The sequence below is a fragment of the Equus asinus genome, chromosome 9 (genome assembly GCF_041296235.1).
Source record: "Equus asinus isolate D_3611 breed Donkey chromosome 9, EquAss-T2T_v2, whole genome shotgun sequence".
Taxonomy (NCBI): Eukaryota; Metazoa; Chordata; class Mammalia; order Perissodactyla; family Equidae; genus Equus; species Equus asinus.
In genome coordinates, this window is record NC_091798.1 from 93,261,551 (window position 1) to 93,288,312 (window position 26,762).

The 26,762-nt window shown below is 47.4% G+C and overlaps 1 long non-coding RNA gene across 3 annotated transcripts in view; it reads left to right on the forward strand.

The window, feature by feature from the left end:
* Positions 1-26,762, forward strand: part of LOC123289056 (uncharacterized) — a 107,143-nt gene that overhangs the window by 60,614 nt on the left and 19,767 nt on the right. For all 3 annotated transcript variants that reach the window (XR_011506059.1, XR_011506058.1, XR_011506060.1), the window contains exon 4: positions 24,219-24,446. This is a non-coding gene — a long non-coding RNA (uncharacterized lncRNA). The remainder of the gene's footprint in view (positions 1-24,218; positions 24,447-26,762) is intronic.

Here is a 26,762-nt window from a genome sequence, read left to right on the forward strand (position 1 = left end):
AGCACCCCTATGACCCAGCCTTTCTCAGGCACCATCGACACAGGCTCAAGTTCTTTTTGGCTCCACATGAAAGAGAAACACGATCTCTGCCCCCGCTTCAGAATGGCTGTTTTCCTAATCAGTGTGCCCATAGTTCTTGCCTTTGATTTGTGCAGATCCACTTCCGCACGCGTTACTTACTCCTCTGGTGCCATGTCTCTGCTGCGGCCCCCGCACTCACACCCTCAGGAAGAGACAACCGTGTTGCCCAGCTTGTCCCAGCTCCAGGATCCCACAGAGTGCTCCCTCTCTTCATTGCTTGCCAGCAAACCCGTCCCTTTGGCAACTGCAAACCGATCACGGATCTTTGCTTTTTTTTCCTCCACTGCCAGGGCTGTCTTAGGGTGTTGGAGGAAATTCTAACACGCAGCAGGTGAGTGTGTGTGTGTGCGGGAGAGAGAGAGAGGAGAGAGTGCCAGTCTCCCAGGCATCACTCAGCTGGGTCTGTATTTGTACAACTCTTTGGCTGCCCACAGAGTCATAAGGGTGGGAGCCGGTCCCACCTGCTTGCAGAACTGCGCGCCTGCCACAGATTGCGTTCGCCCAACGTTTCTTCTCCTTCTCTTCCTGTACTTATCCCCTTGGGCTGAAACCCAGGCTTTGCAAAAGAGGCATGGAGAGAACCCAGGACTTGGAGTCAGATGACCTGGTCCAACTCTGGCACTGCCGGATAGACAGAAAAAGGGTCTTGGTTCAGTGGTCAATGGCACATGGACAGTGGACCCAGTTTGTCTGGATGTGAGTCCTGAACCAGCCTCCTAGCAGCTGCGTGACCTTGAACAATTTACTGGCTATCACTGTGCTGCAGCCTCTTATCTGTGAAACAGGGCTGACAATACAAGCCCCCACCTCGTGGGGTGATGGAGAGCTGAACTAGCCAACAAGCATCTCCTTCCTAGTAAATTCCATGTAAGCACGTGCTGTTCGTTACTCATAGAAACACTGGGAGTAAGCTGTGCAGCTACACAAAGCAAAGGCCCAGTTATGGCTGCTAGTTGTGTGGGTTTGGGGTGAATTAACATCTCTGAACCTTGTTTTCCCCATCTGTAAAATGGGGATCAAATTAGATACCGACTCCCCCCACCACTAGGCTGTGCCTTGTTATTAAGCACAAATTTGTTTGTTTGCAATGGAAATCCGTAGCAGATCATGCCTTTGCTGCTGAAGATTCTGCCAGGCTCCGCACATCCTACTCTATGAACTTGGAGGTTGTGGACCAAAACATCTCAAATATTTAAGATCCTCCCACAAAATGGAGGAAAGCTATTGCTCATTCCTTGGTGTCGTAGGTCTCATATCCCAGAGCTCAGGAGGAACTTGCCTCCTCTGAGTCCATGCACATTTGATTGTTCTGAAGGGAACTCCTTCAGGAGAGCTAAAGGGCTGGGTGGGTTTTGAGGGGCAGACGGATGCTGTACAAACCTGGGATACATGATGGAGCAGGACATACTGATTCTCTTGTTTCTGATTTGGCCACTTCTCTGCTGTGTAACATTTGGCATGTTACCTAACCTCTCTGGGTCTGAGTTTTCTTCTCAAAAGGAAGATTAAGACAGATATCATAAAAGAGTGTGGCACACAGTAGACAATCTTCAAATGTGTGTTCCTTTCTTTCCCTTGGAAAAAAATTAGCATCTGGGTTTATCAGGCCAACCTTTGGACTTGAGTTGGTGCTTGGTTTATGAAATATAATGCGTTAAAATGTTGTGTGATTTAAAAATTCCAAAGGTACTTTTATGAAATAATGATGATATATATTTTTAAAATCCCAGCTGAGCTGACAGCAGGCCTTCTATATCTGGACTTCGGTAATTCTCCCACAGTTAGACAGTTTGCTCTTCAACCTAGGAGGCGTCCAACATCTTAAATCATAAAGCAAATTACTGTGTGTAATAGTCTCTTTTCTTTTAAAGAAGATGACCACATAAAGGATAAAGAACAGCCTTAGGATGGGGGCTCGTCTGCGCATAGCTTGGACAGATCAAACAAAGAGAAATCCAAAAGGACCGGAATCAACAGCCTGGGGATGAAAGTGAAGATGCTCAGATGTGGCCTCTCCTGGCGTCTTCTGGGAATTGCTGTGAGGGAATTCCTGGAGTCACCGGGAACCTAAAGCTTCAGGCAAACTCTGAAAGTTTCTGCCCTGGGAGGCATTTTCAAAGGCTGGTCACACTCCTTGAAAATCTGCCTGCTTTGCCGTCTCCTCTTGGGTATCTACATTAGCATCTCGAATCTAACAAGGTCAAAATCCAACTTCTCCTCTCTTCTGCTCCAGTCAGCTTCCCCCAGAGGATTCCAGGTCTTAGTAAACAGCAACTCCAGGCCCGATTTTGCTCCAGAAAACCCTTGGAGTCATTTTTGAGTCCTCTCTGTCATTCACACCCCACTTCCAATCATCAGCAAATCTCATTGGCTCTGCCTTCAAACTATGTCTGCAACCTGACCACTTCGCGCCGCTTCCACCTTATTCCCTGATCCAAGCCGCCGTGCTCCCTCTCCTGGGCTAGCGCAAACCATCTCCTCACTGTTTTCCTTGCTCCTGCCCTGACGTCGCACAGAAGTCAGAGCACGGCCCTCTGTTTGGAATCATCTGCTGACGCCCCATCTTACTCAGAGTCAGAAACCAAGCCAGTGCACCGGCCTGGGGGCCCTACCCGACTGTCTCCTGCTACCCTCCCTCTCTGTCTCCCAGCCCCCTCCCTTCCTCGCTCTGCCCTGTCCTAGTGGCCTCCTTACTATTCCTCCAACAGGATGCCAGGGCCTAGAATTCCAGATCATTCTCTCTTCAAACTTTACTCAGCGAGTTTAATTTTACTGGGCACACCAGGTCCTATAACTTGGAGATGATGTTTTCAATCACGCCCCGAAGGACAGAGCTCTGACTCCAGCCCTCCAGCCTGCATGCGTTGTTCCTTTCTCTGAATTCCTAGAGTACTTTCATCCCAGGAGTCCCGTAATTTGATGACTGATTTATGCTCTGCCTGAAACTGATCCTTACTCATAACCCATTTTTAAATTGGGTTATTTGTATTTTTACTATTGAATTATGAGTTCTTTATGTGTTCTAGACACAAGCCTATTGTCAAAACATGATTTGCAAATATTTTCTCCCATTCAATGGAGTTCTCTTAATATTCATGATGGTATCCTTTGAAGCACGAAAGTTTTGAATTTTGATGTAGTCCAATTTATCGATTTTTTTCTTTTCTCACTTGGGCTTTTGACATAATATCTAAGAAGTCTTTGCCTAACTTAGGTCACAAAGATTTTCTCCAATATTTTCTTTGAGGAGTTTTGTAGTTTTAGTTCTTAAATTTAGAGCTGTGATCCATTTTGAGTTAATTTTTTATGTATGGTATGTGGAAGGGGTCTAACATGATTCTTTTGTGTATGAGCATCCAGTTTTCTCAGCACTGTTTGTTGAAAACGTTGCTCTTTTCTCATCGAATTGTCTTGGCACTCTTGTGGAAACCAATTGACTATAAATGTGAGGGTATTATTTCTTGACTCTCAGTTCTATTCCGTTGATGTATATGTCTATCCTTATGCCATTACCACACTGTTTTGATTACTGTAGCTTTGCCTAAGTTTTGAAATCAGACAGCATGAGTGCTCCTACTGTGTACTTCTTTTTCAAGAATGTTTTGGCTATTGTGCCCCTTGAATTTCCATATGAATTGCAAGATCAGCTTGTCAACTTTTGCACAGAAGCCAGCTGGGATTTTGGTACAGATTGCATTGAATTTGTGGATCAATTTGAGAGTATTGCCATTTTAATGATATTAAGTCTTCAGGTCCCTGAATATGAGGTGTTTTTCCTTTCATTTAGGTCTTCTTTGATTTCTTTCAATAATGTTTTGTAGTTTTCAGAGTTTAAGTTTTGCACTTCTTTTGTTAAACTTATTGCTAAGCATTTTATTCTTTGACACTATATAAATGGATTAAGGATTTTGATTTTATTTCAAAAACAATGGAAGTCATTGAAGGGTCATAAGCTAGATGGTCAGGAACATGACTGAATTTTTAAAGATCCCTCTGCCTTCTGTGTTGAGAATTCATTTAAGGGGGTAAGAGCGGATGAGGGAAGACCAGTTAGGAGGGCACTGCCATGGTCCAAGTGAGAGCCGGTGGTGGTTAGACAAGGATGGTGAGGCAGACATGGTGAAAGTGGACAAACTCAGGAGGCCTTTAGAAAGAAACTCAACAGGATTTAGTGATGGATTGGATTTGAGGGGGTGTGAGAAAGGGAAGTGTCAAGACTTTTATCTTGCGTAGCAGAATGGAGGGTGGGGACATTCATTGCTATAAGGAAAACTGGGAAAGGACCAATGCATGGTCTTCAAATCCCACTTTACATTAGAGATAATTCAATCCAAGCCACATATTATCTCAGTTGATTTTTCTAAGACTCTTAGGAGGTGGATAGGATAAGCATTAATCTTCTCATGTGATGGGTGATAAAGTGGAGGCCACAATGAGAAAGAGCCCCGGCAGGAGTCAGAAAGCATGGGATTTTGCCTGTTACGTTAAGAATTGCCGTTCTGTAGTGGTATCAGTTCACTTCTCTAGTGGTCAGCTTCTTGATTTATTAAATGTGGGACTTGGTGAAGTTGTCCCTAAAATCTCTTCCGGTCTGCCTTCTTTCACTATTATCATTCATTAAAAAAATACATGTGGGAGCGAGGGATGTGTGCAAAGACACAAGTGATGTGGACTGGGATGTGAACGCTGATCTCCCAGTTTCTAGCCCATTGTTCATTAGACCCTGCGGCCTTACATTAATCTTTTGCCACTTGTCTTTTATGAGAAAAATGGATGTCTCCACCTTGTTCACAGATACTGGGCAGTGTGGCCTATACTTGGGCCAATATGTATAACTGTAAGTTTTAGCACAGGGACACACAAACTGAAAATCTCTTGAACCTGTGATTGTGTTTGAGTATCTTTAATATGTTTAAAATACTATGCTTCACGCAGTAACACTTATACTCCTACTGTGACTTTAAGTTCTTGCCAAATTTAGAAATGCTCTCTTTTATCTTCTGTGGTGGCCACTCAGAAACGTTCTCCATCAAGAATGCCTCACGGGTTGCTGCCCATAGACCAGCATTATGTCTTCAGCCTCGAGTGTCCCAGGAGTGGTCCTTAATCTCTTATGAAATACGGTAAATGGGAGCAGAAGTCCACCTGTGAGGTGGGAAAAGTAAATACTAAAAAAGGTGTTGTTGTACTTGAAGAAGGATCAGTGAACTCTCCCAGGAGATGAAGAGTGAGGTTATGAGCCCAAAGAACTGGCGAGCCAGGCCCTCAACACCAAGCTCCGGGACTCTGAGAGCATGAGGAGACCAGCTGGTCCGAGGCGCACGCTTCCTCCTCGGTGTAACCTGAATAAGGAAGAGGGTGGAGGCATTGGTTCAAGACCAGCCTTTGAATCCACCGCCTGAATGAAGGGCCAGGACTCACCTGAGCCAGCTAGTCTGGAGCAGCCCCTTTCAAACAACAAAGCAGCTGAGCATTTACACTGTGTATGCAAATTTCCATCACAATTGCTGCCCTGCTTTTATGGAACTAGGAACAATGCAATAGTTCAGATAAAGGGGAGCCCTTTGAAAGAGGAAACCCATTGAAATAACATCTCTGTCAAAGGGGCACGTTTCCTCCACACATGATCCCTTCCTTCGGATGAGTGTCACATCGCAGAGAAACATGAGAGCGACTCCAAATGGTCATTCCTGCACATTCGGATAAAGAATTTTAAAGAGACGAGTGCAGAGCTGTTGGGCAGCCAGGACTTGCCCACCAGCCGGGCAACGAGCCATGGGCTTGGCTGTGAACAGGGCTGGGGAGGAGGGACGTGTGTGCAGCAGAGAGGGGAGACGTGCCGAAGCCGTCCCTCCCTTTGCAGGGAAAGCAGGGGCTTTCAGAGAGTCTGAGAGGCCAGAGTTAGGAAAACTAGCTAATTTCTGAATTCAGAAGAAAAGCTAGTTATGTTCTCTGGAGCGATGAGTCCAAATCTGAGTATCTATCAAAATCACCAGGAACGTCTGTGAAGATGTCAGCTCCTCTGTCGTCCTGGACCCAGGAATCGCCCACACCCTGCTCTCCCACGAGCGGGCAGGGAGGGCGGGAGTCTGAGGAGTGCAGACCCCAGATCATCCTGAGCTGGGACGGGGGAAACCCGCCCGAGAGCTGCCCCTCCGCTGGCTGCCTGGACACACGGCTCCTGCCCTTGGTGAGGCACGGATGTGCACAGTACGAGAGAAGGTCGTTATTTCAGGTGGACTGAGGGGAAAGTCTAAATGGGAGAGGACTTTGAAACATAAAATGAACGAAGGAACTGCTTCATTTTTTCGGTCGGTTTAGCGTGGAACTGCTCAGCAGCTCCTCACTGCTGAGCGATGCTGAGCCTGCCCGGCTGAGTCACTGACATTCGGGGCCTGAGTTCCCGCTGGAGAAGTGATGAGATGCATAAAGAGACCGCCAGAATAAAGCAGAGTTCTCCCCTCTCACTGCGGGGCTTCTGCCATCTTTGCATCTGCTGTGTCTGATGCTTCCAGATGCCATTTCCTCGTAGGGCAGTGGCATGGGGAGGCGGTGGAGACCGAGTGTGGCAGAGGGCACCAGCAGGAGCCGCAAGGAGGGCAGCAGGGCTGCGAGTCCAGGGGACTGCGGGTTCTGGGTAGGGGGAGGGAGAGAGCTGGGGAGGGGGTGGAAGGACAAGGAAAAGCCTTATAGAAGATGAGTTCACCAAGAAGGAAACCAGTTGGTGCCTTCTTCTGTTCCAAAGGTTCTGTTTAGAGGGCTGAGGGCAGAGCTCACACGCCAGGGACGAGGATGACATCGGCCCCCATTCGGCCTCCAGACTCCTGAGCTTTGCATCAGGTTTCAGCCACCGGAGATGATGGCTCAGAGTTTGCTCCTTCTGGGTCTATGAGGAGACTGCTAGAAAGTTCTGCTTCTATCCAGCAAGGTCACCCACCCCACAGAGCTCCTTGACTCTGTCTAAGTGTACATTCCCACTGTGCCTTTGAAGAAGGCTTTGCCTTCAGACTTGAGATTTCCTCGTCCCTCAGTACATTAGGTGTTGGGATGGCATCATGTGTAATCTCTTTAGAGCTGGCAAAGGGAGCCTCACTCTAGCCTGGGGGTCCTCTGTGACCTCCGGCTAAGCCCTGGGTTTACTCCTCGGCCCAGACCTCCTTGCCCTGTACGTAGGGCTATGCCCTGGACCCTAAGCTTCTGGAAGGCAGGGAGCAGGTCTTATTCATCTCTGGATCCCAACACCTCGCACAGTGGTTGGCCCTCAGTGAGAGGCCAGTGACTGTGCTGGACCAGGAACTGAAATGGGGCGAATCTGATACAACACTCTGGGTGAAATAACGCATCCATCCCCTCGTCAGCCAACCACTGAAAGATCTGGGTTGGCATTCTGTTCTGCAGACATTAGGGTTGTCTTTTAAAGAATTTTTTTAAGCCATACAGATATTCAGTAAAAGTCTGGAGACCGCTGCCATAAACAATATCTAAGGCACTCTTACATCCCGGCCCCTCTGGCCTCCGAGGTCAGAGCAGAGCCTGGGGTCCGAGGCGGCTGCCCTGAGGTAGGTGTGAAGAGTGAGCCGCACAGCCCTGGAGCCGGGCCACGCAGCCGGGGAGGGCCCCGGCAGGGGGGTCTCCAGGCAGCCATGGAATGGGCTGCGGGCTGCTCTCAACCTACAGCAGCTCAGGCTACTGGCTCAGCCTCTCTCCATTCAAAGGCCCTTTGCTCAGTCTGCAGCTGCCCCCACTACCCATGGGTCTTTAGGATCTTCATCCTTGCATCCCGTGGCCCAGCATTTACTGAGCACACTTTACCCTCCTGCGCTTCCCGCCCAACTGGCTCCTGAAGACCTCGTGGCTGGGGCCATCTGCGTGGATGTGGCACCTCCTGCTTCTGAGACAGACAGCGTGGTGGTTTTCCTTCTCTGTCCAGGAAGTGGCCATCCCACTGCTGTGTGTCACCACTGCTTTCTCTGCAGGTCTCTCAGGGTTTGGGAGAGGCTCAGCCTCCCTCTCATATCAAGGATTCCCACACGTTCACAAATAAAGATGCCAAAACAGGCCAACAAAAATTGTGGCATCCTTTTTACACTTAGATTTAGGAAAATGGTGCTTTTAATAAGACATTTCACAGTTTGCTGTTTTTTATACACAACAAAAATATGATTGAAAAATATTTGACTGACGTGAAATATCAGAAATTTTATGACAATAATGTAACTTCAAACATTGATAATCATGACTTATGATTTAAATAATTGCTACATTCTACTCATAATCTATTGATTAAATTCTAAAAATAGACCCAAAATGTCCCATCACAGAAGGAGGTGTCACAAAATATAAATGTGCTAATTATAAGATAATTATAGGAAACATAGAAAATGTTCATTTATAGTGCATTAGCGACAGTCTGGGTCTGTGAATGTAAAATTGAATGATGACGTCTTTCCATTCTCTCATTTTAGCTCTGCTATAAGCAAAACTTTAAAATTGAGGCTCTTGTGACCGTGTGGTACGGAATAAATGGACTGCCCTATGACAGCACTGTAACAGGCCCTGTCAGTCCCCAGCCCAGACCCCTACAAGGCTGCAGCCGAGGCCCAGCATAGCAGCCACTGGATGCAGAAGGGCTACAGCTCTCTGACCGCGTCTATGGCGGGGGCGTGTCCCAGGAGAAGCACCGGCTCCACCCCATCCCTGCCTCCCTGGACCATTCATTTGCAAGCACCTGGCTCAAAGTCGGCCTTCTTCCCAGCAGCCTGCGCCTCTTTCTCTTTGCTTTTCCTCAGCCTGCTGGAACAATGTGCCAGCAGAGCAGGGCAATAGCTGGGAGTTTACATACCCCTGGGGGCTCTCCTTAGCCAAGAGCTGACTGGGTGAGGGGTAGAAATGCCCCAGCTCTCTCACCCCTGATTCGGTCAACTCTGAGACTCATATTGTCTTCAGAGCTCACTTTCGAGACTTTCCTTGACATTGTGACTTTTCTTGGCCTGCTTCCCTTCCTGGTCCCACTTCCCCACTCCCTGACCAGTTTTCCTAGGAAGCCCTCCCAATAAGGCACATTCACATGCATCTTGGTCTGTCATCTCAACCTATGACAGGAACTTAGCTTTGTTACTGACTGTGTGGCTTTGGACAAGTTACTGGTCCTGCCTGAATCTGTTTCTTAATCCTCAAAATCGAGGTGGACATACTGACCTCCTGGGGCCACTGTAAGCATTAGAGGTCATGTATATGAGGTATCTGGCAGGGGTCAGTTGCAGTAGACGTCAGCTGTTTTTGCTAGTTCCCCAAGGCCATAGGCTCACTCACCTGGCCATTGGCAATCTCCTCTGTGGCTGGAGCAGGCGGGGACTTAAGAGCTGGGATGGAGAGGCAAGTCCAGTTGCTTGTTGTCCTGGGAATCAGTCCACAGCCCTTTCAACTTCACTGGGTCTGAGTAATTCAGCCATGAGCTTTTTCAAACCCGTAGCACAATGTCAGGATATAAGAACATGATTAGGGTGTGGGGTGCCAGGAGAGGATTCAGGATTTGATCTCACTTCTTTCCAGGGTTGTATCCTGACCATGGAAATCTTCAGTGGTTTTGTATAGGGTTGACTCTGACAAGCGAGGCTCTGCCTGGTTCAGGTCTATTGCTATGTTCTGGGACGTGCTTGGGGCCTGTGAGTTGGTGACAGGCTGTCGGGGCCAGGGTTCCCAGGAGGGAGGCTGGGCTGGAATGAGAATCCAGTGGCCCTGCAATCAGGGAAGCAATCAGAGTTTCTCGCGTTATGTGCACTATCAGGTAAGGCAAATCCAAGAGGTTCATTTCCTCTTTCTCCCGGTGAGAGTGATAGGAATCTGACGCCGTACTGTCCACTCTCGGGCTGGCCCAGCCGTTTCATTTTCTCTGACTCCTTCATTTCACTCACTTCATTCTTCCTAGACGTAGAACATAGCTCTCTTAGGTCAACTGCCCTAAGCCTCTATCCTCTGAGGTCTTAAACATCTGCTTTGGTTTGCTACCTTGACTCCAGAAGAATTCTCCTTTGCTGTTAACTGTAAATGCGGATGGTGTAGATAACACTTTAACGTGAGTCAGAGCCGGCCTGATAAAATCATATGCCTCGGGCAGACAAGATGGTCTCAAGGAAGAAGCTGGGCTGGGTAGGTCATGGGAGAGGGTATCTGCGTGCAAAAAGTGAGGTGGGCAGGGCAGTGCCCGAGTGCAGAGAGCTGTCTCAACAGCAGGTTTGGCCTGATTCTGCCGGCAGAGCCCATCTGCACCCCACGCGCTTTGTTGCCTTAAGTACAAAGGTTAAGAGAAACAGCCCTTGCTGGCCTGCGAGGGAGCAGTGAGGAGAAAAAGCAGAGGGACCCACAGACTGACTCTAAGACTGTCACTGTGAACAAGTGCTCACGTGCGAGTGATGGTCCCCTGCCTGGAACACAGCTCCCTGTTTTCACAGCAGAGATCTAGAAGGCAGTCTCTAGGTGAACAGGAGTTAGGGCAGACTGATGTAGCCGACTCGTCCCATCTAGAATTCTCTAGAAAGTGCTCTCGGAGGGGTTGTAACATCTAAAGAGTGAGCACCCAAAACTCCTCTCACCCGGAGGAAGTGGGTTCCTGTCCTCTGAGGCCGGGCGTGCTGGGTGAGCCCTGCGGACGTGGGCTGCCGAGGAGCACAGAGCTGGAGCTTCCTGCCCGGGGCCGAGCAGGCAGGGCTGAGGACAGACGCCCCGGTGCCCTGTGTCTAGAGCCGGCTGAGGTCCCTCAGCCCCCAGCTCCTGCCGTTGAGGCTGGGGCTCCGGAGAAAGGGTACAGCCCTGCCGTGGACTCGCTGTCCTCTGCTCCACGAGTGTTAAGCGTCAGTTCCAGGTCACAGCTGGGAAAGTGCACCCGAGATACACACCGCCTTCCATGACCGACTCTGGGCGAAGGGTCAGTGAGAGCCACCCAGACCAGGACAGGGTTTCTCTTTCCTCCAAGGTCGTCAACAAAGGGAGCACTGTTGCCAGAGGCTATAATGACGAATGTCAGTTCGTCCTGGAAGCACATCTCATGTTACTCACCCTGAGGCCTTCTGGAAGCCACCGTAACCCTCCCCACCATGGTGTGTACACAACACTCAGCACACCTGTTGGTCCAGACTGTTTGCCCAAAACACTAACTGGCCTCCGTGGTCCCTCAGCTCACCCCGAATCCTGTGTACTGTGCAGGCGTTGTCCACCTCGCCCGACTCGATTTCCTGGGGGCACTTGTTTGTTGTTATTAAACCGTGTTTTTTGTGGAAACGTGGAAGCATGGCACGTGGGCAGGCAGGGATTACTTCCTGCTTCCCGGCTTCCATGCGTCTACCCCGACCGTGCCGGTTTGGCTCTCAGCCTTCTTTCTCTTGCTCACGTGAAACAGCCAGTTTGGTTAACAGCATGTCTAGGCAGATAATTCTCGTCCATTAACTGGGCATTTACAGACACACCTGTGTTGTCCTCAGATGGAGGGACTGGTTGCTTTAGGAGGGGTGCATGGCTGCTCTGTGAAAAGAGGCCCCGTTGCTTATGTTATGCCCAGGCCCGCAGTGAGCCAGACAGGGCACAGGGCGGTTCTGTGAGACAGCGTCTCTCCTGGTTGCTATGGGACAGAGCGGCCTGGGAGGAGCATCCTCCTGTGGCATCCTCTGGAAAATGCTGGCTCTCTCCAACAGTCCCGGGCGTGGGGACCTCAGGGCAGGAAATGGACTTCTCTGCTTCAGCCTTGACTCTGTGAGCGCTCACTGGAAAGCTGTTGGTGAAGCCCAATGCTGTCTTCTAGATTACCCGGGATGCTGTTTAGGGAATATCTTTGGAGATGAGCTGGTCTGAATTCTGAAGTGTCAGTGTAAGCTCGGTTCAGCGCAGATACAGTCTCAAAATTCCGTGGCCTCCTTCTCTAAGTGTCTCCATAGCAGACCCTCCTGGTGATGCTGTGTCTTGATATCTATATTGGATTGACTGGCTCTGTGGCATTTTCCCAACTCTGTTCTGCTAGGTGCTGACCATCACTGTTGGACGGGTTTGAGGAGTTGTCCAGGGGCCTCCATGGCCCTTCCTGGGCCAATTTGTGACAGTCTTATGCTGGGTTTACAGAAACCACACAGTGGTAGATGAAGGAACCTGCTACATGAGGACCTGGTGGTCCTCCCAGGCCTGGACTATGTGGCTACAGCTGCTGCTTCCTGGGAACTCCCAGCTCTATGGGAATTCAGTCTGGCAATGGTGTTGACAAGAGCAGGCTGGTGCTCGGGGACCGCTACAGGGTCTTATCAAGCCCACACTTCTTACAGTGTAACTTTACTGAGTGGAAAATGCATGGGAAACAGGCAGAGTATGCTTCACACCTCAACTGACTCCTGGAAATGGCATCACAAAACATCCTGTCACCAAGCGATTGAATAGAAATTCGTTGCCCATAAGAGCAACTTTACATTTGAGAGGTATGTGCCTGAACTAAGACTTGGAGGAGATGCAGCTCCAGTGACCCGTGTGTCTTGCGACCCCCTCTGAAATCAGCATGCACTGATTCCTGTCTGTCTCCTGAGTTCAGATGTTCCCGGAGAGAGAATCTCATTGGACCAGTTAGCCATTGTCACTCCTCTTGGCCCTCTCTAGCTCACAGACTGTCAGCCCATTCGAGATTTGCTGTTAACTGTTCTCAGGTCAGGTACTTATTCTTGATTTAATCGCTGTTGGTCAAAATAATGGGGCTCATTTGGAGTGATATTTGCTGAAGTAACCCCTCAGAAGGGTGTTATGGTTATGTCAGGCTTTCTGAGGTTTGGTGTGACCAATATACTAATTCCTTCCTTCAACAGGCTGACTTAAAACCTTATTAACATGCTTTTAGCACAGCACGCAGTTCACTAGAAATTGCTGCAATCAAATTGCCCTTAGCAAGGACTATTACATGAGACAATGGCTGAGACAGGCATAGTTTACTGGGACTTGAATAAATTAATAGAGCAGAGAATGTGAGCCATGGGAAACCAGTGGAGGGCGGGTAGTTACATCATATTTGCAACCCAGCTCTTCCGGTTATCTATTGTCACCTAACAAATCATTCCAAAAGTCAGTGGCCTCAATCAACAACCATTGTATGACACTCACAGATTCTGTGGGGCAGGAATTTAGATACAACACAGAGGACATGGCTTGCGTCTGCTCTACAATATCTGGGACTGACTAGAATGGCTGAGGACAGGAATCATCTGGAGAATGATTCACTTCACGCAAGTGACTGGCGTCTGGGCTGGGATGGCTGAAAGCATGGGCTCAGCTGGGACTGTCAACCAGACCGCCGACACACAGCCTCCCTGTGTGGCTCAGAATTCCAAGAGGAACCGAGTGAGCCAGGCGAAAGTCCCATGACCTAGCATGACCTAGCCTTGGAGGTCACATAACATCACTCCACCATACTCCATTGGTCAAAGCAGGCACAAGTCCATCCAGATTCACGGGGAGGGGACATAACCCCCATTTCTCAATGGGAGGAATGTCAAGGGATTGGTGGCCTTGTCTTAAAAAGGCCACACCAAGGATCAATTTTCTGTTTTCTCTAAGGATCGTCTCTCTCTGGTATGCTTGGGGAAAGGAGGTTTCCTCAATTCAGCTCCCAAATTGTGCATAACCAGCTACTCCTCCAGAAAGGGTGTCTTTTCCAGCTCCACTGACGGTCATTATTCCCCTTGCCGAGGATCTTGGCATCCAATAATGGATTGTGGTTTCAACATTGCAATTCTGCTACTTCCACAAGGGTCTCCATGGGGAGGGCAGGCAACATCGGGTGGGCCCCATTTCTCACTTCCCTTGACAAAAGCATAATCCACATTTGTGTGGATTCATCATATTTTGTGGAAGACTGAGAGAACCGAAAGGAATAACAACACGTGAAGAAAGGCATTTAAAACTACATTATGGGCGGGACTCTGCCCAGAATGCAAATGAAAAGTCTCCAAGGGGTTACAGGCAGTCGGTCACCTCCGTCTGCCTGCATGTCTGCCCCTATCTCTTAGAGAGGACCCTTATAAAATCTGCATGCTAATCTTCATTCACTTTTTGGGAAATTCCAACTCTACCCCTGAAGTTATTTTTGGCCCCAAGACTGAGCTCTCTTTCTCTAATAGTATATTTCCTTAAGTTTGAGTTATTCAACCCATATTGATACTCAAGGGGACTCCAGTGGGATAGTCTCTGGTGGTCTTGGGCACTCCAGATTCCTTAGATCTTTCCAGAGGGAAGCTTTGGTGTTCTAAGTCTCATGGGTTCATTTAGGAATCATTCATCCAGACTGTGTGGAGGTGTCCCCATCAACGTGAGTTAGATATATATCTTATTTTTCTTATTGTCTAGCTGTAGTGGTTTGAACACACACAAATAGACCTTTCTAAACCACAGTAGAGGCTAAAAGCATAAGGAGAAAAGAAATATTTTCCTAACTGCCCTAGAATGTGCATGACCTTCTTTCTGAGAATAGGAATTAGCTTTTACTTCCTAACCTAACCCTTCTTTCCTCTCCTTCCCAAGTGTGTTCTTTGAGCCTCCAGGAAATGGGAAATTGATCTGTTCCTGGCCAAGTACAATTTGATACCCAAGACCTGGCTGAAACTTTGAAATTATACTTTTAAATTCTCAATTAAACTCTTAGGAAACGGCAATCTTCTCACTCAGTCTCTGTCAGGGAGGGGAGTGGAGTGGGTTAGAGGCGGGGTTGCTTCATTTCTTAAGTCTGAAGGAGTTGTCAGCAGTGCCAAAGAGCTGGTGGTCCAGCTCTGTCGCAAGAACCCAGCTGATGGCAACAGATTTCCGCCCAGATTCACAGTCTGGCCTTCTGAAAAGCCAGTGCTTCTCTAGGCATGAAATCCATTCATAAGCAGATTCAACACCATGTTCTTCCAGAAATGTTGACTTTACATATCACTGAACAAGAGCCCAGCCCCGCAGACACTGCTGATTAGAATGGTAGTCAGCGTGCTCCCAACCCTGCACTTAGTCCCCTCCGGCACAGCAGACCCCAGCCGCCCAAACGAGAGCTCTTCTCTCTTAGTGGTTTTGTTTCCTTTCTATCTCTGCCTGGTAACAGTCACTGGCCAAGGCAGCTTGATGTCAGCCTTCTTCATCACTGCCCCCTCCATATCACCTCTCTTTGTGATCTTGTCAATTCAGTTCTGATTTCCTGCTTGTTTCCGCCATTTCCACTTCCTAAAACATAACTTGTATATTTTCTGATCGCTTCACTGCCATTCTTCCAGTACTTAAACCAACACGTTCTTTCCTTTCCAATTCTCCGAACTTTTCTCCTACCATCCACGTCTTCACAGTCCCATGTCCTTTGGCTTTGAGTATGTTTTTATTACATAATGATCCATAAGTTATCATTAATGTCTTAGATTTTGAAGTGTCTATTTTGCTATTAAACCAGCATGAACATAAAAGGTCAAAAGTAACTGTATGATTACGAGATGCCTGAAGTGGCCCTAGGAAGAAGTCCTGAGTTGTTAGGCTGTGAGACCCATACTGACTTGGTAATGACTCTCCCCCTTTTGAAAGTCCCACCGTACATTCAAGGGAAACCTCCTGAGATTAATTAACTCATTAACTTGTTCTTATTTCGTGCTTAAAACATAAATAATGTCAATCTTAGAGAACCACATTTTTATAGTCAGAGCTTTTGTTTGAAATCAAATAGCTTTTGGGCCAGCCCCGTGGCCGAGTGGTTGGGTCTGCGCACTTCGCTTCGGAGGCCCAGGTTTTCACCAGTTCGGATCCTGGGCACAGACGTGGCATCACTCATCAGGCCATGCTGAGGTGGCGTCCCACACGCCACAACTAGAAGGACCCACAACTAAAATATACAACTATGAACTGGGGGCACTTTGGGGAGAAGCAGAAAGAAAAAAAAAGAAGATTGGCAACAGATACTAGCTCAGGTGCTGATCTTTAAATAAAAAAAAAGAAATAGATTTCATCTTCAGTAAGTGGGTTAGACTCCATGTGAATTAAAAATGTGATAATCATATTTACAAATTTGTTTTTGATGTGGTAACATTCTCAATAATTTTTATCATAGTTTAGGTATACTAAAAATAAACATCCCCAAAATAAGCTTGAACAAATATTCTTCAGTAAATCTCTTTTGAAATGTGACTCATGCTGCACTCCTGCTTGGTTTCCAGGTTCTAGAAGAATCTGTTCTGGGGATCTAGGCGTATCTGATATTCTCAGGTAGACTTTTTTGACTTACTCCCACTCCTCTCCTTAGGCTTGATCTCCTTCTGAGAAGTTCTCACAACACCCTTTTATAATGGGGACTATGGTCATAATTTAATGTAAGGACGAAGACCAGGCCTCCTGCCACTGCTCACTGCTGTATCCCCAGCGCCCAGACCAGTGCCAGGCGAAAGGCTCAAATAAATATCGATTGAATGATTGAGTTGAATGACTAAATGATTGAGTTGGCATTTTAATGAATGAAGACATAGAGGGGAACTGTGTAGGAAATGATAAGAAATGTCATGGTTTAAACCAGGTCTCATCGAAAACACACCTATCTTATTTGCTGCACATAATCCTAATGGAAATCACTTGATTTCTTTTACAGCATATTTGATTTATAACTTACAGACTTTCAATTTGTAACTGTGACATTGAGTTTTCATCTTTAGACTGGATAGCAGCTAGTGCCCTGTACAGTAATAGAGAAATAGTGCCGAACTTCCTGATCAGCCTTCAAAAGTCCAGATTTCTACCTATGTGGGTGCAAATCTCTGCCAGCCACGTGGGCAGTAGCAGTGGTCCTGGGTGGGGCTCCGGCCCTCCCTGTCCAGAGCTGGCTTAACTGCTGCCCTTCCCCGGGTCAACAGCATTTCTGCTAATGGAGTCCTTGCTGACCCAACATCCATTCCCAAGACCCTTTCCTCTTACCCACCTCTACTCTAAAGAATCGGAAAGCTAAATATTCGCTCTCTCAGCCTCCCTCAAAGCCAGGCTTTGCCGTGAGGCTGAGTCGGGGAGCATGAGATACAAACAGAAGGTCTTCCGTTCAGTTGTTATCATTCCTGAGAGAAGAGACAGACGTTGCTAATGTCAACATCGCCTATTTTTCATGCCCTGAATGTGGACGTAATGGGGAGAGATGCAGCAACCATCTTGCAATAGTGGAGCACTAAGCTGATGCTCTAAGGACAGTGGAGCAGGTGGTAAAAAGAGCCTGGGTTCTTGTTAACACAGTCACCAGCTCTGGACATTGCCCACCTTAGGATTCCTTGTTACCTGAGTAGAGTAAATCCCTGCTTGTTTTTGCCTGCATTAGCTGGGCTTGCTATTAATTGCAGCCCAAAGCATTCCTAACTGATAGAGCTAAGTAGGCTATTTTTTGACTGCATCTTAGTCTAAATCTAACTATACCCTTAATCTAAATCTAATCTTAATCTAAATACATCTTTAATCTAAATGTGACTCTAATCTGAATCCAAACCTAACCTTAATGTAAATATAAATGCTTTAAGAAGGGGCCCACCTTAAGGGGTAACAGCCTTTCCTGTTCGCACATCTTGTTTTCACTTCATGGCAAAAAAATAAGCCTCATGCTATGTTTTGCAGATTTTATCACATAAAAAGCTTTCGAGAATGTTTTTCAGAAAAGTAGAAATATCTCTTTTCTCAACTTGGTCTAAGACCTACACGCTATCCCCAATTTAAAGTCAAAGTTATTCTGGAATTAACTAATCAATGACATACCACATCAGCAAACAATGGTTAATCTTCAGGCTCCTAGCTGTGATTATGTATCTGTAACAAACGGGATGGGTAGGGCAATAAGTCTTCTGGCCCATCATCCAACTTTAAATGAAATTGTTTAGACTATGGTTATTAAATGCTAAACGAAAATGCAGAAATACTTCCAAATCCACTTGATGCAAAGCCTCTGAAACGCTTAGCCCTTTTCATCTCTGGGAATTAGGAGAGCCTCGTGCTTTGACTAAAACCACCAAGCAAGCCCCCCGCCTCCGTCTCTCCTGCTTTCTCCTTGCCTTGTCCCTCAAAGCCCAACGTTAATAGGTTGCACATGGTGTTAACGGAACCTCCTTTCCTCCCCAAAGTCAACACTGCCAAGACGCCCTGACTTTGAGCGGGTCTCTCGGGTTCCTGGCTCCGGTTTCGTGTGAGCTGAAGCGCTCTTTCAGGAGACCAGGAAGATGTGCAGTGCAGCACTGTGGAAAATGTGAAACACCAGGCGTGTGATGGATTTTTCAAATCTGGACTATGAAAGCGAAACTTGGCTTGTTTGCTGTCTGGCTGATAAGGATGGCTGGGAGACGAAGACTTTGCTTTGCTGTCTCCACGGCAGACTCTGAGCATTGATCTTAAAAGGCACATTGCAGATGAAAGAGGTGATTAAACTGGTCAGGCGTTTGTTTTCCACCTATTGGTAATCACTGCGAGAGTCGGAGCCGCCTGGACACTTAGATGGGCCGGGAGCTGGAGGCAGGGGTACGGGCCAGGCGTAGATGGACCAGACCTCAGGCTCCAAACAGGCCAAGGCCTTGGGAAAGCACTGCCTGTGTTCTGTCTGTGGCGGGAAACGTGACTTCTGTGTGGCTGCCTCCCCAGAGGGAAGGCGGTGCTCCAGCTGAAAAATGGCCTTCTCCGTCTTGAGTAAGCCTACTGTTTTCAGGCACTCACAGCTGATTTTTTGTCTAAAAACTTCTCGCTTTTGACCTTTCAAGATATGTATGATCGTGCAGGGTATTTTCATTTGTTTGACGTGTCTCCCTTGCCTCTACAGAGGCAAGATGTCATGCCTTTTCGGGGGTTTACAGTCTGAGTGATTATGCTTCCCAGACCCCATGAGGGAGCCGAGGTCTGTAAGTGTGGCTGGCGAGCTCATGTTATTATTATACGTGGCACTTCTCTCCTGACATTCTTCCCTTCACATAGTGTGGGGGTGGCTGATTTTACTAAATATGTTTTAATGGCCCTCTCATATTTAATGGTATTATGGAAACCACTAATTTTGACCATGACCCTTAAAAAGAAATACAGTGACATCACAACCTAGTACCTCTTCTAAACCTTTTTATGTACAATGTACTCTGATAGTTTCTACTTTATTCTATTTTATTTTTTAAAAAATGCTGGTCATGACCACTAAATTTATTTCATGACTCATTAAGGAGTTGCGAATTGCTGTTTAAAAAACACTGGGAGAGCATAACTAATGTCAAAGGACAAATAGTATTTTGAATTAGAAAATGCTTCTACCCTACTGAGAGTAATGGTGTAAATCTAAATTCATTGGTGTTAAAAATGGCGCATGCCGCCTGTGGTCGACAGACTTCTCCAACGGCCCCCGACGACTCCTGCCTCCTGGTAGTCACAGCTCCGTCTAGGCCCTTCCTCTTGAATGTAGTCTGGGCCCGCCGACTTGCTACTAGTTGCTAGAAGTAGTACGGCAGTAAAAGTGATGGGGTGCCATTTTTGTGATGGGTTTACAGAAGACATCTTGCTCTCGCCAGCACTCTCCTTCTGGCTCTTTACATGCTTTCTCTCACCAATGAAGCTGGAGAGGCCCACGTGGCAAGGCACTGAGGTGGCTCCTGACCAATTGCACATCATTGCCCAGTTGAGCCTTCAGGCAAAAACACAGTCCCAATCAACACCTTGCTTGCAGCCTTGTGTGAGACCTGGCTAACCCATGCCTGGATTTGTGGCCTCCAGGAACTGTGAGATAACGAGTAATTGTTTTAAGCAACTAAGTTTTGGGGGCAATTTGTTAAGCAGAGATAGGTAACTCATACATTAGCTCTTTATGAAGCACAAGACTGAGTTTGCACTCTTGGCTTTGAGACGGTGTCCCTTTGCCTCCACGGACACAACAAAAAAGACATTTGGATATCTGCCTTTTCTTGGAGATGTAGCACTCACCTAGTCATTGACAGAGAAGCTTTGAAACTTGCTTCTGAAAGTCAGCGCCTAAAGATTCCTTCGGCACAAAGAAGATGGAAGACTTTAGAGTTATGGTAATTTTAGTGTTAAGCACTATTTTGTTACAAGAGCACTCCAGATGAGAATATTTGGAGAAAGACAATGCTAAATTGCTTGATTTGACAAAATAGGCTTTTCTGAACCATGCAGGATTAAGACATTTAGGAATGACACAATCGCCCAGCTTTGCATCATGTATATACGTCTGAATGCTGGAATGCTCCAGGGCTCACTCCTTGGACACCTTCTCTTTTCCACCTACATTCACTACCTGAGTGAATCAGCCAGTCTCATGCATCTAAATATCATCCACATGCTGAGAAAAACCTAAAAATGTCTCAAGTTTGGACTTTTTCCTTGAATTCCAGATTGGTCTCTCCAACTGCCTACTCAACATCTCCATTTGGAGGTCTAATAAGCATCTCACACTTAAGACATCAATCTTCAAATCCTCACCCCCCTCCCACTCTCTTTCCTATCTTAAAAAAATGACAATTTCATCCTTTGGTTCTCATGCCAAACAATCTTGGAGTTACTCTTGACTCCTCTCTTTCTTTCACAACCTACGTCTAATCCATTAACAAGTCCTATTGGTGCTTCCTTCAAAATAATCAGGATCTGGCTGCTTCTCAGACCTCTGGTCCAAGTCTTTAATATCCTTCTGAATTGGTCTACCTGCTTCTGCCTTTGCTCCCATACAGCCCATTCCAACACAGCACCCGGGGGAAACTTATTAAAGCAAAAGTCAGATCCTGTCACCCCTGCTCACAACATGGCCATGCTGTATGTCACTTACAAAGGGCCCATGATGCCGATTTAAGCTGCTCCCCTTCTTCTCTGACCTTAACTGCTGCCACTCTGCCCTCTCCCTCGCTCCGCTCATGCTAGCTCTTTGCGTGTTTCCATGACTGCTGCAAATGCTTTTTTCTTCAGACATCCACACAGATCACTCATTCAGTTCTTTCAGCTCTTTGTTCAAATGCTAGTTGGGCTTCCTCGACCACATTTTAATAAATTGTAGTCACCTTTTCCATGCTCCCAGAAAACTCTCTCTCTCTTCCTCATTGTATTTTTCTCCATATCATTTCCACCTGCCATAGCATACACTTTACCCGGAAACACCATATACACAGGTATTTATTGTCTGTTTCCCAACACTACCATATGGGCTCCTGAGGGCAGCCATTTCTGTCTGTATCCTCAGTCCCTAGCACAGTGCTTGGTTCAGACTAGACATCACTAGCTATTTGCTGAATGAATGGATTCATTTTCTCTTTTCTCACCGGCCATTCTTTGCTTTTCCATCCACATTAGAGGGATTCATTTGGTCGTCCCTGAGCACCCAGAGCTCAGGGGAACCCAGCATAGGGACTGGTCATAGAGAAGAAGGACTTATTTTGTCTGTATTTGCACATCACAATTGTATGAGGTCTGATTTCTCTTAGGCCTGACTTTATTTCTTTCACCTTCTACCTGATACACTGGTGATCAGTTAAGCAACTACAGGAAAGAAAAATGTCTGGGATCTCCACAGTCTGCAAGAATCAGAAGAAGATTGAATTCAATGGAGATCTAGTCCCTGGTTAATAAGAGCAATGTTTCTGCATGCAAGAGGCATGAATCTGCGTGTTAAAAGAGAGTTAGTCAAAATAGGGAATAATAAACCCTTGAGAACTAGGTTTTAGAATCTTTTTCAAATCTGGCTCATCTTCAGACTTTGAAAAACCTCTTGATACCCATCATTAGCATGTAGTGACTGTCTTAAAGCATGTATGTGCCTTTTTCCCTAGACAGGATTGTTTGTAAATAACACTAGAGTTGATTAATATCAAAAGGCTTGCCCAAATAATGGAAAGCAATGCTGGAGAGAGAAGCCAGAGGCCCCGGACACTGCAGCTCACATTCTTTTCTGAAGGCATCATGCCTCCGGGGGAGGAACAAAGGCCCGACTGCGGAATTAAGATGGGGTGGCAATCAGAACTTTGAATTTTTTGGCATTTCCTAGTTGGAGGCTTAACCTTCTGAATACTTGAACATCATTACATGTGGTTTCTTTAAAGAGCCTCAAACAAAGCGAATCATTTAAGGAATGTCCTAAAAGACATGTCGTTCAGAGGAACTGTGCTTTAGTCCCTCCGGACATGAGTATACCTTCAGAGAGTTTCTCTTGAATTGCTGGAATTTGCAATAGCACAAAAGACAACAATCCTGCGGACTCAAATTTCTCCTGACTCATGGTATCCAAACTACCCCAAATGGTTCTTACCAAATAATTCTCTTGAATGCATAATTTCAAAGCAAACATCAGCTTTGAAAATAGGCAGCCAGACCTCCTTTACCACGGAGACTGAAAGCAAGCAAGCAGGGCCAGTGGGCATCCGGTGGCGAGCATATTTGGGAAAGATGTTTTAATGAAAGGAGGGTGTGAGAGTGCAGTATCTCATTTATGTAACCAGTTGGAAAGGGGCTAATTGGAGTGTTTAGAAATGTATGAGTTTTATTTTCTGCGTGTCATTCTTAGTACTATTAACATCTAATATTTATTGAGCACTTTCTATGCGGTAGGTAAAGGGCTTTACAAGGATTCCTTCACCGATTCTTACAGCAGCTCTCTGAGACGCAGAGACCATTATCATTCCTAACTCAGCTGCGGAGAAGTGCGGGGTAGTAAGGTTAAATACTTCGCCCGAGTTAGTCTACTCTGTAACTGTGGAGCCAGCATGCGCTCTGGTCTACACGACTGGAGGCCCTGCACTTTAGTCCCATCATGCCCCATGCAGCCCACCACCCTCCCCGGTCATCCGAGAGGATCGCATTGAGCTACTAATGACACTTCTGCAGCCCCGTCCCTCCCAGTCGGGTTTGGACGGAACCAATTGAGGTTCCACTTTCGGGAAATCGTCTGTGGCCCATCTCCAGGTGCATCCGTTTTCCTTTGCCTTCAGCCTAATGACGCCAAACACACAGAATGGAGTTGTTCTTCCTTAAATGGCCAGCGATGGCTTTAATAAGGAGGGCGTGGATCCAACCCTGTCAGGCGCCTATATGGTTTTGGAATCGTGTTTCCAAGGATGAGATTAGATTTTTAAAGATTTACTCTAATACTTTGCATTCCCAAAGCACAGTCCTGTGGTTTTATATCCCTTTCTGCTTACCAAGAGGCCATTCCTTTTCCACTCTGTTTATGGCCCAAAAGGCTTATTGGCTGACTCTAGGGCTTAGAATAGTTGTGGAAGGCCAGGTGGGTGGGTGTGGCTGGTTTCCTGGCACAGTGTCCCAAGGCCTTCGCTATGGCTCTATTTATGATCCATAAATGGGTCTCTCTCGCAGGAGAGACCAGTGCTTACAAGCCTATCAGTGTGTACGTAGGCGTCTGTGTTTGGGGTGGGAGGGGTGTAGTGTTGATGTACACTGTAGTTGTTGAACCCACTGCTATTTTTAAGAGAGAAAGAAGACATAAGCTGCAGGCATGCACACAAATGTTACTGTGGGCAGTAAGTTGGTTAAGTATTGAGTACCTGCTGTGTGCCAGACACCATGCAAGGTGATGGGGACAAAACTGTAAGCAGAAACAGACCCAGGTCCTGGCTTCCTGGGGTTTCCAGTCTACTGAGGGGAATAAACAGTGAAAGAAAACTGTAACTGTGCTTGTGCTCTGAAGGAGAGGTGCCTTGTGTGAGGAGAGCATCCACAAGGGAACTGACTCTGGTCAAGGAAGTCAGTGCAGGTATCTTGAGAACTTAAGGCTTGAGCTGAGATCTGAAGGAAGAGAAGAAACCAACTAGACTAAGGAACAGGGAATCTCCGGGCCGGACTCCAAAGCGGGTCAGGGCCACGTGGCTGGACCGTGTGGCATGAATCCCTGGCTGCAGGGAGGCAGGAGGATGGGGAAGAGTGGCTTCTGCCTCTGGGGCGCTCTCTGGGCCCATACCCTCTCCAGAGCTGTCATTCACATGGTTTTCCTCTCCCTTCGGAGGTTGTGGCCACTCTGAGTGGTAGTTAAGAGCAGCCAACAGGAGCCTAACAATATAGCAAAGCCATTTCCACTCCTTAGAAAATTAGCTACTGGAAGTTTTAAACCTGCACCCCCACTCTCCTATAGTTTTTATTTATTCCTGAGTGTCTCTTCCATCCAGCTATAGGAAGTGCATCTGCTCTAAAGTCCTGGTCCTCGGATGGAGCTCATTCTAGCCTGAGGCCCCGCAGCAGACAGGACCGAGGCCCTTGACACTGTCAGGAGGCCGTCACCCAAGTCTTTGTGGTGATGGACTACCTTGACACGGCAGGTGGCAAGAGGACTTCTCGCGTCAAGAAATGTTCAATCCAGATCAGAGAGAAGGAACGACCCCAGAAGCAAACTGTCGGTAGGTGAGAAAATACAGTTCCTTCTCCCAGTCTGCCTTGGGGGGTCACTGCCACTCTCCGGTGCCAGCGTTCCATCCCTCGACCAGCGATGGCGGCACACGCTCTCTCCTCATCACAAGCCCAGAGAGGCACAAGGATTAAAGGCCTGCCTGACAAATGCAGTGGGATTAGGAGCTTCCTTCTTTGAGCACTTGACAGCCAATCCGATTTTATCTCCCAATGACGGGGCTTAAATGCAACTCAGGAGTAAAGGTTGCAATCCACAGACTTTCGCTGATGGCTCCTGTCACATTGGAGACACCACTGATGGTGTGTGCGCTTAGATCCCACATCAGAGGAGGAAGGGCGTCTACACTGCATGACTGAGCCAGCCCCAGGCCCATCACTGTTCTTCTCATCCTCTCTTAGCCAGAGGGACCACCTTTCAAGCAGAGCTAGCCCTTGCCGACACAAAAGTCTGGGACACATATGCCCAGCAGGCCAGGGCAGGCTCTAGGAGGGGCATGGGAAATGGCTAAGACAAACCACAACCCCTCAACTTCCAGGAGAGAATAAACAAAACAGCTTGTAACTGATGCCATACAGGAACCATATACTAAAACAAATCAACGTCAGATAGGAAAGGAGACCATTCCTGCAGCCTGGTGATTTGTGACCCGCCCCATCAGCTAGTGGAGCGCTGTGGTGCTGGGACATAGGGAAGGTCCATGTGCTGCCAGCTGCAGGCAGCGTCTCCCCTCTGGGGCTTCTAGAGAGGACCACACGCCCTCTTCCTCTGCACAGGCTCCTGCCTTCAGACCCTAGCTCTCTAACAGCCACTTCTACCTCCCTTGTTTTCAGCAGAGCCCCTGGGCCTCTCTCCTCTTGCATAACAAGTTCCACACCCCTGTCCACCCCAACCCCCGCCCTTGAAGGCCATCTCTGCAGACTTCCTGATTCCAGTGGTGCCACATGTGACTTGACCAAGGCACCCTCCGCTGGCAGCCTCAGGCCCCCAGGGTCTCCATCAGCTGGGCTGAGTGCCTTCATTGCTCGAAGCTTCTCCATCAGCGAGGGGCGCAGGAACACTGTTTCGGGGCTGCTACCTCATTGTCTGAGGTGAGGATCCCCTTCGCTGGTTTTCAACCCAGGCTGCACTTTAGAGTCACCCGGGGAGCTTTTAAAAGCTACCACGGCCTGGGTGCAGCCCAGCCCTTTGAAATCAGAGTATCTGGAACCACACCCAGGAAAGGCAGCTTTAAACGCTCACCAGGTGATTCTATTGTGCAGCCCGTGCTGAGAACCAATGATTTACCCTCTGCTAGTCCACACCCTCTGCCCTAAATCTGTTAGGACGCAGGGGTTGCCCTTCTTACTCATCCACTCCCCGGCTTCAGATAATAAAATATGTAATAAATTTAGCAGTGTGAATCCCAGCCTGGAGAGACAGAAAGGAGGGAAGAGAGAAAGAGTTATGCTCCCACAAGCTTCACCCTCCCTTGGCCAGACCTACTTAAGTGAGAGATTCACTCCTGTAGGCATTTTTTTTTTAAATTCTGGAAATATCCAGCGTTCACAGCATACCCTCTGACCTCATGCATTCATTCTTCCTGCAAACCCTTTAAAAAAATCAATCTTCTTAAAAAAAGTCACTTTACTTAGACTAGCTTCTTACCCCATGACCCATCTAGAATGGCAGGTGCTTAGCAATTCAGGAGACTGGGCATGAGCTGCCATTTGTAAGATGACATCAGGCTCCTCCAACCCTGTGCACACCTCGCCCTTTGCTTGGATCCAACAGGCTCCCAAGGAGATGTCCAGTCTGGCCAAACGGAGGGGTGGCCATAGCCCTGCAGGCGGTTCTTGCCCTGACCTCTGCTGTGATGTCCCCGGGAGCGTCTCCAGTCTAGCCAGCTCAGGGTAGTAATGAATCGTTGTTTAAATAGCATACGAGGGACAGTAAGAAACCAACTCCTTTTAGGTGATGGAGAGAGTCAAATTGGTTGAAAGTCAGATCAGAGCTCATTAAACTCACTCTGACTCTTACACAACCACAGATAACCTCAGAGAAATGTTGCTTTTCTTTTTCTTTTTCCTTTCTTTGAGTCCCACCCTCACCCCCACCCCTACCCCCGCACCTCTTTGCTGAGACAAATGCTCCCCTGAAATAAGATCACGTTGTATTTCAGGTGGAGAAATTAGATCCCGGTTGGGTTTTAAAAGTCCCCCCAAATCTCTTGAATGAACCCAATTTGGCCACGTACTTTCAGGATGAGCTCACGTGAAATCACAACAAACCTCATCGTGAATTCTGTAATCCGCTCATGGTCCGGAGC